Genomic DNA, 13,196 nt, shown 5'->3' with positions numbered 1-13,196 from the left:
ACCTACACCAGAGTAGGAGGTTTTAATGGGTTGTCTAACAAGTTAATTCAGAATGCAGAGGATAAATTCATACAAATTAAAATTTGTGGACAAGTGTCATAGGTAAATAAGAGGTGTGCAGAGAGGAAGGAATCAAGAATCCAATTCTCTATTGGGCTTGGATATTATTCACATAAGTCATAGTCAGATGCCCTCTATATTGAGAGAGATATTATCAAATACACTACTTCCACTTATGACATGAGATATCCCTTTGATAGTGAGGATTTTGTAAAAACCTATCACACCCCCGCTATGAGGCCCAGAGAACAAAACAATATTAACCAATAAAACCATGAATAGTTTTTTTTGTCAAAGAAGATATATACCATATATTTACAAAGAGCATTATGATGATACAAAAGAAGTTATCAAGAACATAAAAATCATACAAGTTTCCTCAAGGACACACAACAATTTTACTCAAATATCATAATCAAATGTAAATGAAGAAATAAGAAACTTTTACAATTAATATTACATTGACCTACTCAAGGTACATAGTTCAAAATACATTGTCAAAGAATATACATATGATCATAGATACACTACAAGGTATCCTTATGGATACAATCTTCGAAATACAATAATGTCAAAAGCTCAATAACTAGAGCACAAGGCAGATCTCCAGTCTTCTCTTGAATCATCTCAAACATGATGTAACTCATACCAAAACCCAAAGGGTTCGAATAGCACTCCACCCAACCATGTGGTACCATCAGGTCCACCCCCTATGCTAGGAGGTATTAGTCAGACCCAAGACAAGAGGAAGAAACAAGTACAACACTAGAATCACAAGAAGACACTCACAAGGAAATCGCAAGATGGAATAAAGAATACTTAAGAACAACAATCAATTTCAGATTCCAGAGGCCCAAGCAAACATAGAGAAAAAACCAAGAAAACCACTAGGTATGCAACTAGGAAGACTGTCATCACTAGGTTATCATGAGGTACCCTGGTAGGTCTTCACTAGATCTCGGCCCCCATCCTGGGTTACCCTGGTAACCTCTCCCGACCCCCGACCCCCATACAACTCTAGTGGACCACACCAACCTTTCATGGAGCAAGATTGGTGGATGCCATTCCATGCCTTCTCATCTTACCACGAACTTATATGAGCATTTGAAAGTAAGAGAGGTATCCAAATAATTATCTTATTTAGTGTGAACTAACTACCCATCCCCAATTCATTAAGTTATGTTATCACTTGATTACAAACTTCCATTCAGTTACCCTGGAGACCACTTTGGGTCCCGACCCCCAATGAAAGCCACTCTCCCATGAATACACCTAGGAAAACTAAATAAACCAAGGTCCAAATAGGAAAACCTCAAGAAAGAAATCACTATAATACCATAGCAAGGCATGACCCTCTTGCTAGAAAAAATACCACAAAAGGAAGATCCAAAGAAGGCTAGGGATTACCTTCTAGCTTCCATACATTCAGACAGAAACTTGAATCCAAAGAAAGAGACAAGGCAATACAATGAGAAACCCATACTTTCCCTCCCAAGGCCTTCAAAACTAAACATAGAATCATTGAACTGAATATTACACCCACAGAACAAAGGATCCAGGAACAAGATTAAGCTCTCAAATTGCCAAAATTACAAAGATTAAATCAAAACATCAAGTTGACACAATAGCATCAAATAACAACATCATCATTACTCCATCAATAAAGGTATAAATAAAATAAGGTTTTCTTTGATCCAAACATTAAGAGAATTCAGTTTTACATCATAATTTTATTTTTCCAATTTCTCAGCAAATTTAATTGGACACATCTGAAAATACCATTTAAATTGGAGTACTAATATTTTAATGTTTCTACGTTGATGAAGACAAGGTTTTATTTAATAATTTTTTTTCCCAAATCTAATTAGGCATTAATGAAGAACAACCAATCTTATATCATACAAATACACAAAAAAATGTGATTATACATAAAGGATTAATTCAATAATATTGAACTCCAAATCTGTTTAGTGTTTCAGAAAGTAAAACCTTAACTGAAATGCCCACGGCAAATATATATATATATATATATATATATATATATATATATATATATATATATATATATATATATATATTTGAAATCATAATATTGAATTGCCAAATAAGAAAAAATACTTTTTAAACTGTCGCAGGAATTAAAATCACAAAGGGTCGATATTGCATACGGATTGGCTTCCATAGAAGTTGTGAGTAATACACCCATGGTTGTGGGTGTAACCCCATAGTCATGGAATTACCCACAGTTGTGGGTATTACACCCCACAATCGTAGGGATTTCCCATGGCTATGGGTATTAATCCCCCACAGTCATGGGGATCTCCCACGGTTGTTGGTGTTAAACCCACAGCTCAAAACATAAACATTGAACACACAAAAAAATGCAGAGGTTTTCACACAAAAAGAAACACAATTATAATATTAAATATATATATATATATATATATATATTGTTACCCCTATTTTAAATTTTGAATTCGCTCCCCTTTAGTCGTGAAGTTGGTCATTCCCTGGAGTTATGTCATGTGTCGCATCCCTTTTCAAAGTTAGTTGCGGAGTTAGAAAGTTCTTAAAGTCCCTGGTCGCTCAATGTCTCCCATCTTGTGTTTGGTCGCGTTGTCGCGGGTTGTAGAAAGCTCACAAGTCCCGACCATAGGTTCATTAGTTCACATCTTCCCCGGCTGAGCAAATTATCAAATCTATCCTAGGTTTTAGGGTGTCGCCTTTGTGTCAGGTTTTATATGGACTAACGTCATTTTCCTTGTCAATAGAAACAAGCCAAATTAAGAGACCATTTTTAAAGGCGAAGTGAATACGGCATTTAAGGCATGTCACATCAATTAAGCACATGAACAAGGTAGTAGATGATTTTTGAACTAGCCTTCATTTTGTTTAATTCTCTAAGTGTATCATCTATATCATTCTCATGTAGAGTATAATACAAAATCAGTGGCTAGGCATGTGGGACATGGTGATGGAGCAATTGAATTTTGAAACCTTTCTGCAAGAGCTAGAAGTAGGAGAGAGAACTCCACTGTGAGAGAAAATTGTTCAGTGTGGTTTGGCCTCCGCGGCTATTTTTCCATTTGTCGTTCCTTGTGTATATTTGGTTGTTGTTTGCTCTGAGAGATATAACCTTGAGACCTAGTAAATTCAGGCGGAAGGTGGTAAAGTGTTCATGCAAATTAACCCTGAAAGAATTTCTCGCGCTTTATGCCTCCTCGAAAAAGAAGTTGCTAAGAATATGTCTATTTCGACTAGTGAGGAATATTTTTGCATGCATGGAGACTTTTGCATGAATTATATATCTAGAAATTGGTTAAAGTCAGAAAAGGGAGGTAAGTCTCAGCTTCCCACTAAGCTTAAAAGAATTCATTTCAAAGATGAAGTTGCGGAGATCATAGTCCTTTTACATCACATTGTGGGTAGTAATTCCACTGAGTTTTTTGAATTCTAGATGTGTCATTTCATTCTTACTATCTTTGCTCCTGAAAGTTTCATTAATTGGGCCTCCATCATCAGCTTCCATTTGAATGAGCAATTGCGAAATTTCCACCAGTCCCTAGCCTTTCATATGTGCTCATATCTTGTTTACATCCTAGCTAGTCAAGAGTTTGCTTGGCCAGGTTTAGAGCTTCATCACCCTTCTCTTCTTTTTGCACCTGTTTACTATAAATTTCCTCAGCTAACCTTGTGGAAGAGTACACATGATTTTTCCCATATCAATGATGCATTCTGAAAGGGCCTAGTCAGAAAGTTGGAAGGAAACCCTGGCCTACAGTTTTCCCATGTCTCTTCTAACTTTGTGATGAAGTTTGGAAGCTTTTACACCCAATTCGACCGGTTCTCATACCTTAGAATTAGGGGTTTTGAGAAAGAGCCACTAAAATTGCCCTATTTACCCTCTGATTATATTGTGTTTGTAGAATTCTAACACCAGATATCTGTAGTAAATGTGAAATATTTAAATAGGGGAAAGAGGGGATACTCTTTTCCGTTGTCCACTTGTCTCTTTTATTGTAAATCTAATGGTGTTGCCAAGGCAATGGGAACAATTCTAGAGAATTTTCATTTTTCATCCCTACCAGCCAGAAGCAGCTTTGACAGTAAAGGGTATGTGAGGCACCATCTGTATGGAGCTAAAGGTTATATGCATCGTCCTGAGCTTGAAGATTTTTGGGAGGATTATTTAGATGATGTTGAAGTATTCAAAAGAAGTTATATGAGGCTCTCCTTGTAGCAGATTCACACCCTTGGTATTTCTTTCAATGTCCTGAATGATGTTACTGAACATGAGGTCATCATTGACCCAGAGTATCATATTGTTGCTAATGTAGTCTCTTTGTAGGTTGATTGGTCTAGAGAAGAATTTTTAGACTTGATGATTCATACTGCTCTGATGTTAAAGAGAACATCTGACTAGATGAATAGCAAATGGAGACAACAGGTCAGCTCTTCTCAAGGTCAGAAGTCTTCATCTCGTAGAGAGCATGGAGCATTTTCCTCTTCCCCCATTCAAACACCAGTAGTCAAGTCTACAGATAGGTCACTAAGCAGAAGCTCCTAGTCAGGCGGTGATGGAGAAAAGCTAGAAGAGACCACTGATGGGCTAAAAACCACTTGTGAGTAGGATGACCAAGCTACACCACACAAAGGAAAATTGCCCCTCTCTGATTCTGAAGGTATTTATCAACAAATAATCGATGATCAATCTTTCTCTGCTTTGCTTGAAATCCCCTCCTCTCCTATACAAAGTACCCCTAGTGTTATCAATAGAGGATCAAAATCTAAAATAACCTCTCCAAGTTGGTTGAAGAAAAAGGTTGAAAAGAAAAGAAAGGTTTTCCACTCCTATCTCCACTGAAATTGACACAATTGCATTGTTGTTGCAAAGTTCTCATAAACCTAATAAGGTTGAACGAATGTCTTGGATTATCTTTGATTATGTTGCTGGCCACCAAATCCTAGAAATTGTTGATCCTGTTGGGAATGTAGATGCAAGTAATGTAACCGAGAAGGATTATAAGATCATCCATGTGGATATGGGACCCTCTACCTTAGAAGGGGATGTCTATCATGTTGCTTCTCAGTTCATGCATTGATCAAGAGAGCATAGAAACAAAAGAAGAAGAATCTTAAGCTCCAATCTCAGGTGCAATCATTGAAGGATTTCATTTCATCTTTCATAAATCCTATTGTTGGGGATTCTTCAAGTTCCTAGGTGCAAGGGATTGATCCAAACACTGTGAGGAAAGTCAAAGTTAACTTGGGGTATGCCAAAGTTGTCATTGACTGGATTGATGAAATGTATAGTGTTGGCATGAGTTATGTCACTAAGTTTGGAATGTTGTATGTAAATATTTGGAACAAAAGAAAGGAGTTGTTAATAGAGTTGCAGCAAGTTAGAAGAGAACACATGAGTATTTTTTTTCTCTCAAAGGAAGTCTCAAAGCTCATGTCATTGAGCCATGCCATATTAACCACCGAGAAAATAGTTGGACATCCTAGGGAGGTTAATCCAATTTGGTGTGATGCATTAGATTGGAAGGAAAAAATGTATCGTAACTATCTTGATGAAATTGATAATGCTCTGAAACATTAATTGAGTGATTTGTTGAAAATTAAGGAGAACCTCTATGCTCTGGATGTTGACCTTATGGACAGTTTCGAGGAGAATGTGTTGGAACTTAGTGAAATGGTGTGTCAATTCAAAGATAATTATCAGAAGAATGTTAGGGACCCTCAAAGCATATCTTTGGAATCTTTTAAAGCATTGGGTCTCCTACAAATACACACCTCTACCTTTGAATTTGAGATGGATGAAATGCATAGGAACATATCTGCAACTGATAGGTTGGTTGCAAAGTGGAGAACAAGGTTGCAGATCACCATTGTACCAGAGGACCAGAATATGGAGCCAGTTGTGAACAAGTACCATGAATACAGAAAAAAGATCAAATCTCAAGAGGCAAAATGTGTTGAGCAAGAGGTGGAGATTGTTAAGGATGGTGAACCAGAAGCTGAATAGGTGGTGGCAGTTTTTTTTGTCTAATGTTTTAACTATTTTCCTTAATCATTGGTTGGGAGGCCTAAAGACTTTCTTTAATAATTGTTTTCTTCAATAAATCATTATTTTTCATGTTTTAAATATCTGGACTTTGTTTCTAATTAGGATCTTTTAGGCAAACTTTGTTTTTCTCATAAGAGCAAAAAAAATTATGCATATGGTTATTTGCTATTTTAATATAGAAGAACTATTGGTGGCTTTCATATATTCGTAATCTTTGAATTATGGTGTGTGAATGCTTTTATGTTCTTTGAAATGGATTTCAATTGGTGAATTTATATTGAAGTGTTGGATGATTTAAAATTTCAAGTTGTTGTAGAATATTATCTGTGAATGGTGTTTCATAGTGGCTTTATTTTTGAAAATCTAAAAAAATCCTAAAAAATAGTAGTTAGTATTGTGAATGCCTTTACAAAGCTTTCTGGTTAAAATCTCTTTCCTTTTTTTCTTTCTGGTTAAAAGCATATAAGTTGTTTGCTCATTCATTGAAAATAATTAGAAGGTAGTTGTCACCTTGTAAAATAAGCAGAGAATCGGTCAGTTAATAGTTTGTTAGACTAGTTCAACTATGGTTACATTTGTCATCTTTGTCGGCATGAGAATATAGAGTTAGGAAAAAAAGGTGTTAACCAACATATACATATATATAATCTAGATTACATTAAAATTATAGAAAGAGGTATACATATATATATGTATATATATATGTATATAAATATACATATATATGTATATATATATGTATATAAATATACATATATATGTATATATATATGTATATAAATATACATATATATGTATATAAATATATGTATATATGTATATAGATATATGTATATGTGTATATATAATAATATATGTATATGTGTATATATATGTATATGTATATGTATATGTATATGTATATGTATATGTATATGTATATGTATATGTATATGTATATATGTGTGTGTGTATATGTGTGTGTGTGTGTAATGAATTTCATATCTTTGAGAGGTTAGATTCGAAAAGGGTTAAGGGAAGTTATGGAAAGAGGACTATCTGTGAATTGATATCATTTCTACTGTGTTGCTTTTGATTCTCAAATCATTTGGGTGTTATTGTAGAAATTGGTTACTTTTTGTACAATGTAACCTCTGCCTGTGTATTTGTTGTGATCTGGTGTGTGTGTGTGTGTGTGTGTGTGTGTGTGTGTGTGTGTGTGTGTGTGTGTGTGTGTGTGTGTGTGTGACACAGGCAAAGGTTACATTGTATAGAAAATAACCAATTTCTACAATAACACCCAAATGATTTGAGAATCAAAAGCAACACAGTAGAAATGATATCAATTCACAAATAGTCCTCTTTCCATAACTTCCCTTAACCCTTTTCGAATCTAACCTCTCAAAGATAATAAATTCATTTACAAATGAATCCATTTAATTGCAATCCCCATATTAGAAGCAATAATCCATTTCAATCCCAAAACCCATCTATTTTCCCAACATTGAAAATGCTTTTCCAAATTTTTATAATCTGAAAACGAAAACCCCCATTTCTTTTCTACATTCTAAAGAAAACTTTCATGCAAGATGAGGGTAGGATTCCTACTAGTGCAGGAGCACCTCATCAACAAGATATTCATGAACCTAAGGATGAATATTAGGATCATTAGGGTTTCTTAATGTGTCTTGTGCTTCATGTATGCAATAAACCCCACCATGTAAGCCCATGTCACCAATTAGGCAATTTGTGAAGCCAATTGGGACAATGTGGTAAAAAGGGGTAATAGGTGGTCTAGATTAGTGTTTGATAGGTCTTAGACATGTTTTATGTATGTTTGGTTGGTCCATGTGTGTGGATCCCAACCTTAGAGAGTATGACAACTTTTTGTGCAAAATTGCAAAAATGCAACTTTTGTAAAATGCAACTTTTGAGTGCAAAAGTGCAACTTTTTGTAAATCGGTTGGGGGAAGCCTTTCAATAGATCCAACCTACTCCAAATTCAGTGGGAAAACATTGGAAAGTTTTATAAGCCTTGTGGTCATGATTCCCAAGGTTGTTGATGTTGGAGTTGGAGTTTTGAGAAGCAATCATATACAAAATGCTAAAGTTTTCCCAGAAATCCTAAGTTTACAGGTGTTGCACATGCCTGTACGGATTGATTTGAATCCCACCATAAATGGAGTAGATAGGGATATGAAATATATTTCTTTTAGTGGTATTCTGAGGTCTTAACTATTCTGGAGTAAAGAGAACCATCCATTCTTCTGACTATGTTGGTAAACAGATTTGTCATTGTGGTCGTTTACTTAAAACTGACCCTGTTTGCCAGATACGTAGTGATAAACGTTCCAATAGTTGGAGAGATCGTTCTATGAAACATAATCTTCCTTTATGTTTGAGAGGGGCGGCTCCCTCATATGATAGGGGTAATTGTGATTTTTGTGTACTTTAACCTGAAAGTACATAAAGGAGAAAACATAGAACTTAAACAAGAAATAAAGATAGAAACCCCAACAATAGACATACGACCATCAACTGAGATTTCTCAACATTTGAAACAAATTACAAGGGGAGTTTATAATGTAATATGCTTAGCCATGAGATGACAATAAAGAATAATGATAAATATCAACATACGTAGAGATAAGATATTTCAACACATTCAAACTGAGACACCAAAGGTTGCTTGTACATCATCACATCAATTGTACAAATCACATATGCATAAAAAGACTACCAATTTGACATATGAGAAATCGGCAATGATAACACATGAATATATTTATAACATACGAACTAAGACGTATTCTTCATTATCCTTTTGGAAATATACAAGTCCAAACTCCTTTCTATACATAGTGAAAATCAATATGTGATTACAAGTTTCTCCTAGAATTCCAGTAGAGTTTTCCCCTATGTAAAAAGTCTCCCATTACATTACAAATAGCCTTGTATTTATAGGCTTCCCAGAACAACCACCTTAGTAACTAACTTGGATAAGTTAATAACTAACTCATTTTTATGCAAAAAGAGCTTAGTTAGAAACTACATCACTTTTGTGTGAATAAGGTCCACTTTCTAACCTTTACTTACAATGAGTGACAAAAGTCACATTTAGAAAAAGAACCACTTGAAACATTGTAATTTTCAAGTTATGGATCTTGTTGAAGTAGTTCTCCATCATCATTTGCTTCATTCGATGTCATATAGTCACTTAAGGATACAAAACATAGATATTCATTTGAAAAGAAAATAGAACTTTGAGCCTCTTCATAAGGATGGAAAAGGATCATGTGTTGAAAATATCCATAACTTGAGCTATATCCATCATTGACATAAATAATCCTTTCACCAACATGCTGCTACTTCATTACACTTAGACATGCACATTGTATTGTGATGTAGCAACCTATCAATCCTTTACATCGAACATATTCTAAATAAAAGGTGGTCTTCTTTGATTTAGAGTATCTTTTATTTGAAATATGCACATTCATTCCTGTCAGAGATAACTCTATCTGACCACTTTCATTCTAGTCACAAAATTATCTCCTCGTTGTATTTTGTCTAGCTCTCATCATGCATTGTCAACATATTCACATTTTACACATAGGTCACTTATGAATATCAAGTACTTTCACTCGATAACTATTACCAACTTCTTCACCAACATTTGAAGAGATTTTCACTTGTCAAGTAACCATTATATTTTGATTGGTACTTTAAACAACTCCTCCAAGATGGTGCTTTATGATTTTCCTTTCATCGATATTTTGGAAGTTCTTCAAAACTTTGTAAGGTTTACTTGCATTTTTAATAAACCGTTATCTAATTTTGAACTTGCATTCACACTTCACGCAAAACTTACAATATCAGACGTCATATTTCTTCGAGGCTCTTTGTCCAATAGTTCACGGATTTTGGTTTATATTTCTGTAGTTTACATACATTAATACCCCATTTCCCGTATGTTTTGCAATAATCGCAGTCATAAGATGACATCACTTCGGGACATTCCGTCATATAGTTCACTTGCCTTGTGTGAGCTTCCACGATTTGCAACATTATCTACCAGAGAAGCTGTGACTACCATATCTAATGCAATTCCTCCATCCTTTATGCTTTGATAAATGCCCATACCACGTAAGGAACTGGCAAAGATTGTTCGTTCAAATTTACACCTGTCATTTTGAATTTGAAAGCATTTTCAGGAAATTCATTTTGTGCATATCCACATTGGCTATGCTTCCCATGATCTGCATTCTGCCATTTTGTCAAACATCTAGCGGTATTACCTATGGGGCGATTCAGAATGCATACCCAGCCAATCCTAGAGATATATGAAAATGATTCCTTTTCAAGCACCATCCACCATCATCAAATCTAATATGCTATGTGAGAAAGGGAAGAAACCATCAGCCTAATGCACAAGGGTAGGACCTCCATATCCATGGCCAAACGATGAGTTGTGGGACCTTAGTAACATGATGAGGGGCATATCCATTTCCATTCTTTGGAGATCATCCTATGCCAGCCACTTATCCTACAAATCCATAGCTAGCAATGACTTCGGAATTGAGCAGCAAATATATAGGCGGGGGTAGATACAATGACATAGGTGGGAGAATTTTGCAGTCATCTCTACCAGGGAAATTGAAACTATAACATCCAACTAAATTCCTCTATTCTCTGTCATTTGATTTTGCACGTAAACAAATCCATTTTGTGGATATCCAGCAATCATCGCATTTCATGAGACCACATTTATGCGATCAACGCATGCCATGAGATAACGTTTCTTTGAGGAATTTTGTCAAACTGTTCACATACGTTGTTTGTGATTTCACATTAGGTATGCACGGGATTATTTCATTCAATGAGTTTATTGCCATCGTAGCTCATGTGCCATGTTAGTGATTATGTGTTTCTTTTATTGCTGCTTTCTGTCAAAAACTTAATGTGCATTATCTGCCCTCTCACATTGCGCTTTTGCATGCCTGCAGTCATTACCTTCCATGGGATGCCATCTCTTTGAGATGGGCTATCAATCACTTCATTTGTCAATTCCTTCATATTAATATTAATACCTTCATATGGCTATGGCTATGGCTCCTGGTGATGGCTCCAATAGGTAGCACCCTTTTTATGGGTCGAGCACCGTCAGGCATCTTCACTGGATTTTTTTTAGTTAGTGAATTTCTGATCATTTAGGTACCAGTAGGAATAAAATGGTGTAGCACCGATGATGGATCAAAGTTACCTCACTTTGCTTCAGGAGAAATATGGCATAGCCCACGATAGAGAACCATGTGGAGACATTACACTGTCTATCAATATCTAATGTTGGACCCGGAACTACTCCTTTCTCTTAAACTGCTCGTGGAGTACACTGACAAAGATAACATAACTGAATTCACACTTATTAATTGGATTAGCTTGAAAGTTCTTAAAGCACTTTCATCAAATTCATTTTGTGTATGCCTTATGAGAATTTTGTCCATGAGTTGGCATCTCTGTGAGATAGCATTTTGTTGCAGATTTCTGTCAAACAACTCGCACCTTTTCTTGGCTTCCACAGTTTGCATGTATGTTTCCAGAATAGCTGCAACCTCAACATACAATGAACTCCCTCTCTTCTTCAATGCATTGTTGAATGTTCATAACCTGCTACTTGAAGCTCTCTTTGTTTTTAAAACTCTTATGAAAAAGGTTAAGAATGCTCATTTTTTGAACATTTCTAACCTTCTTGACAAAGTGGGACCCACAAGGTTAAGAAATGAAGTTAGAAATACTCAAAAAGTGAGCATTCCTAACCTTTTTGTGAAAGGTTATAAATACGGGTTAGAAATGCTCAAACCTCCTGGCAAAAAGTTAAGAAATGAGGTTAAGAATGCTCAAAAAGTGAGCATTTCTAACCTTGTGCTTCAACGAGCTATCCTTTACACCTTGGAAACCATTTTTCATTGAGAATGAAACAAGGAAGAATGCCACCGATGTCTGAAGATTATTTTCTTATCGCAAATGACCAAACACATTGAAATAATTTAAAATATTAATTTATCATTTGAGAAATAATTTAAATATTTTAAATATATCGCTTTGGCTGGAGAAAAATGGCATAAGTTTCAAACGGTAGGGAGTTAAGTCCTGAAATTCAAAAATCACATCAATGAAAGGGAAAAGGGTCCACACCATTATTTACACCTCATGATGAAGCCTTAAATGAGATATTTTAATCATTTGGGAGCAACAAACACAAAAAATTGAAAGTTTAAAATATGACAAAGTATGAACTGGATTCAGGTGAAAGTTGGCCACATGATATAAAATGACGCTTAGATCTTGGTTGTCAAGTGTTTTCCATCAATTTGTGATAATTTTCAAAATTCTTCCATTTTTCGTATTTTGACTAGCAACGACCTTGGATTGTGCATTCACTGTTTACACAAAAACACCTATTGGATCTTCATTCAACATAGAGATTGATTTGAAATTAAAATTTTAGTTATGCTAAATATGGGGGCAACAGCTGGCTCTGTTTGGATACAAGGACTGCAAAGATCACAGGATGAGCCCAAAATCTCTGGTTCGCAGGCTAGTGCACTATCCATTGGGCAACAGAGTCAAAGAGGAAACAATAGAGGGAATAGCTAGACAAACTAGACACAAACCAAAAATGGGACGAACACAACAAAACTTCTAACTAAAGTATGTACATGCTAGGCAAATCCTACCTCAAACTTCTCAAGGATTGTCATACAAAACCATTCACAGGCTGAGAGAAATAGGCACATGTCCGAAAAAGTGGCATGCATCCATGTGACACTTGTAAGCTCAGCAGGTTGGCAAAATCAACATGCTGAAGATGAGAAATATCTGTGAGCAATGAACCAAACAACCATATCTCATCATAAATCTGCAAGCTCTCTTGAAGGATTTGGGTACCACTTTGAACATTATTGGCAATTTGTGGAATATTCTCAAGCATACCTATATCCTCTATCTGAAGATCCCTCTAATAGTCTGGTTTGCAATAAGTCAAGCCTCGAATTGGACATCCTTTATATAATCTGTAATGTGAAGA

Source organism: Cryptomeria japonica, chromosome 10, assembly GCF_030272615.1.
Source record: "Cryptomeria japonica chromosome 10, Sugi_1.0, whole genome shotgun sequence".
Classification (NCBI taxonomy): Eukaryota; Viridiplantae; Streptophyta; class Pinopsida; order Cupressales; family Cupressaceae; genus Cryptomeria; species Cryptomeria japonica.
Note: the sequence above shows the minus strand (reverse complement) of the source record.